Below are 2,844 nucleotides of genomic sequence, written 5' to 3' on the forward strand. Positions count from 1 at the left end.
TCTTGATTGAGTCGATACCCTTAAAAAGGATTGCAATAGAAAACAACAGAGAGATGATTGCATAATAGCAGGAAAACGAGAAAAGCGTGCAATGCGAGGGATACGGGATGTCGCGCTAACATGGATTCTGATGAAGAAGGGAGAGGTGTGTTGCCTCAATCTGTGGACCAAACTGAAAATACGTCTGTCTAAAGTTACCAACATAAAGGACGGAACCTGAAAATGATAGCAGATGTTTTAAGAACGTTTGTTTTGATTTGGAAGATGACATTTTTCCAAGCCCATTGGGAGAACCGGATAAACACGTTGGTAAGTAACACGAAAGTGGTTCAGTAAACATATCGAGATATGCCTCCTGTTCTGTTTGTTGTTTAACGCCACACTCAGCATTGTCACCAATATTCCAGCAAACTGACAGCGATCATTAAACAATTTAGACTAGACAATCCAGTGTTCAACATCATGAACATCGATCTAAGCAATTGGGATACAATTGGGGGCGCGATGGGCGAGCTGGCTAAGGTGCCACGATAGTGATCCAGCGAGGTTGAGGTGCCAGGATCGAGCCCACATGTGACCGGGTGTAAAAACCTAGGAGTCAACTTTGTGTATAGACTCTTTCAGTGTTGTCACAACACCTAGCGTACAGTACACAACCCTGTGCACTTAAAAGAACCCACGAATCCGTTGTTATATGACCAAATGGTGGCCACATGAATACGTGCCAACACCTAGTTGCAGGTACAGCAATGTGCAGTGAAGTTGGACAAAGTACTGTGACTATGTGTCCCAGTCCACCCAGCTGTGAATGGGTACCTCGTTAGGATGAGAAAGCCACAATAACTCGGTGCGCCTAGTGGGTGCAAGAGTTGTATACTCCCCAGGGAGTTGAGATTGCTAATACGATGTACAGCTGATATTGACATCCAATGATCGAGGGAAAAAATACCAGCGCCTTGAGCATGCACTAGTGCGTGGATATCTGCGCTATATAAATATCCTATAATAAAATACATAAAAATACGATGAGTCGATGACATGTGTCAACCAAGTCAGACAGCCTGACAGCCCGATCCCGTTAGTCACCTCTTAGGGGCGGTAGGGTAGCCTAGTGGTTAAAGCGTTGGCTCGTCACACCGAAGACCCGGGTTCGAATCCACACATGGGTACAATGTGTAAAGCCCATTTCTGGTGTCCCCCGCCGTGATGTTGCTGGAATATTGCTAAAAGCGGCGTAAAACCAAACTCAGTCAGTAGTCACCTCTTACGTATGGGCAGCTGAAGACCGATTCTAAACCGGATCTTCACGGGTACATATAAGTTCATTGCCTGGTAGTTCGCTCATTACTCCAAAGACCCGGGTTCGATTCCTCACATGGTCACAATTTACATTTCCACTGTTTCTTGCGATTATATTGCATGAATATTGCTTTAAACTCTATAATTGATGTCTTTGACATTTCAGTGCGCTTGTCAGAGGAGGCCAACGGATCGGGTAGTCATGCTCGCTGATGCAGTTCACCGTATCCCAGTAGCGTAGATCGATGCCCATAGTGGCAATTATTATGCTAGCATTTGTATAGCTCCGATATCCAGCTCAGCTCAGCTGCTCAAAGGCGCTTTGTTTTTCCCTCGTTCACTGGATGTCAATCTCAACGGCACATCGTATTGTCAATCTCAACTCCCCTGGGGAGCATACAACTCTTGCAGCCTACTAGGCGCACCGAGTTAGTGTGGCATTCCCATCCTTACGAGGTACCCATTTTTACAGCTGGGTGGACTGGGACACATAGTCACAGTACTTTGTCCATGTTTACTGCACGTTGCTGTACCCGCAACTGGGTGTTTGCACGTATTCATGTGGCCACCATCTGGTCATATACCAACGGATTCGTGGGTTCTTTTAAGTGCACAGGGTTGTGTACCGTACACTAGGGGTTGTGACAACACTGAAAGAGTCTGCACACAAAGTTGACTCCAAGGTTTTTACACCCGGTCACAGGTGGGCTCGATCCCGCCACCTCAATCTCGCTGGATCACTAGCCTGGCGCTTTAGCCAGTTCGCCCACCGCGCCCCCAATCACTGTATCGCCTGGTCCAAACTCTATTTTTTTACAGACCGCCGTCACACAGGAAGGGAGATTGCCTACTGCAACGAAGTGTTACATATTATAGATGATGAGGTGAGGTGAGGCGAAATTGGGTTTAACGTCGTGCTTGAGAATATAGATGATGATATTTGGTGTTTCAAAATTTGAAGCTAACCCATTCATTATCTGTCCTAAACGTCTCGACTCGGATTGTTTACAGGTACCAGTCTGGTGTTCTGCAAGACGAAACTGTTGGTGACTGTGACGTCGTAGGGAAGAACAAGCTTAAGAAGATCAGAAATAGTACATCCAGTACGAACAAGTCTTTGGGAAATATCTCCAATTCGAAAGTGACCACAACTGATGAATTCCTTCCAGTAACTATAATACATTGTCATTATCATCAAACATCGGCATAAATACCTGGAATGAACAATATTAACAATCGTCTGACAATAAAACGAATGCTCTTTGATTTCCCTGGGTTTGTTTTCATTGTGTAGAGAAACGTTTCAGCGATTTGTCTAATTGATGAGTGAGGTCAGAGTGACCTTTATGTTGTTTTGTTTGTGTTTGTTTTGTTTTGTTTTGTTTTGGTTTATTTATTTATTTATTTATTTATTTATTTATTTATTTATTCATTTATTTTTGTTTATTTATTTTATTTATTTAATATTTATTTATTTATTTATTTATTTTATTTTTAATTATTTTTTTATTTATTTATCTATTTATTTATTTATTTTTTTATTTT

General features: G+C 42.5%; 1 long non-coding RNA gene across 1 annotated transcript; it reads left to right on the forward strand.

The window, feature by feature from the left end:
* LOC124287275 lies at window positions 1-2,565 on the forward strand. The gene is made up of 2 exons (XR_006901243.1): window positions 1-309; window positions 2,311-2,565. It is a non-coding gene; the product is annotated as an uncharacterized LOC124287275 (long non-coding RNA).
* The last annotated feature ends 279 nt before the right edge of the window (window positions 2,566-2,844 follow it).

This window comes from Haliotis rubra, unplaced genomic scaffold (genome assembly GCF_003918875.1).
Source record: "Haliotis rubra isolate DU_JTF1 unplaced genomic scaffold, ASM391887v1 Scf4, whole genome shotgun sequence".
Lineage (NCBI taxonomy): Eukaryota > Metazoa > Mollusca > Gastropoda > Lepetellida > Haliotidae > Haliotis > Haliotis rubra.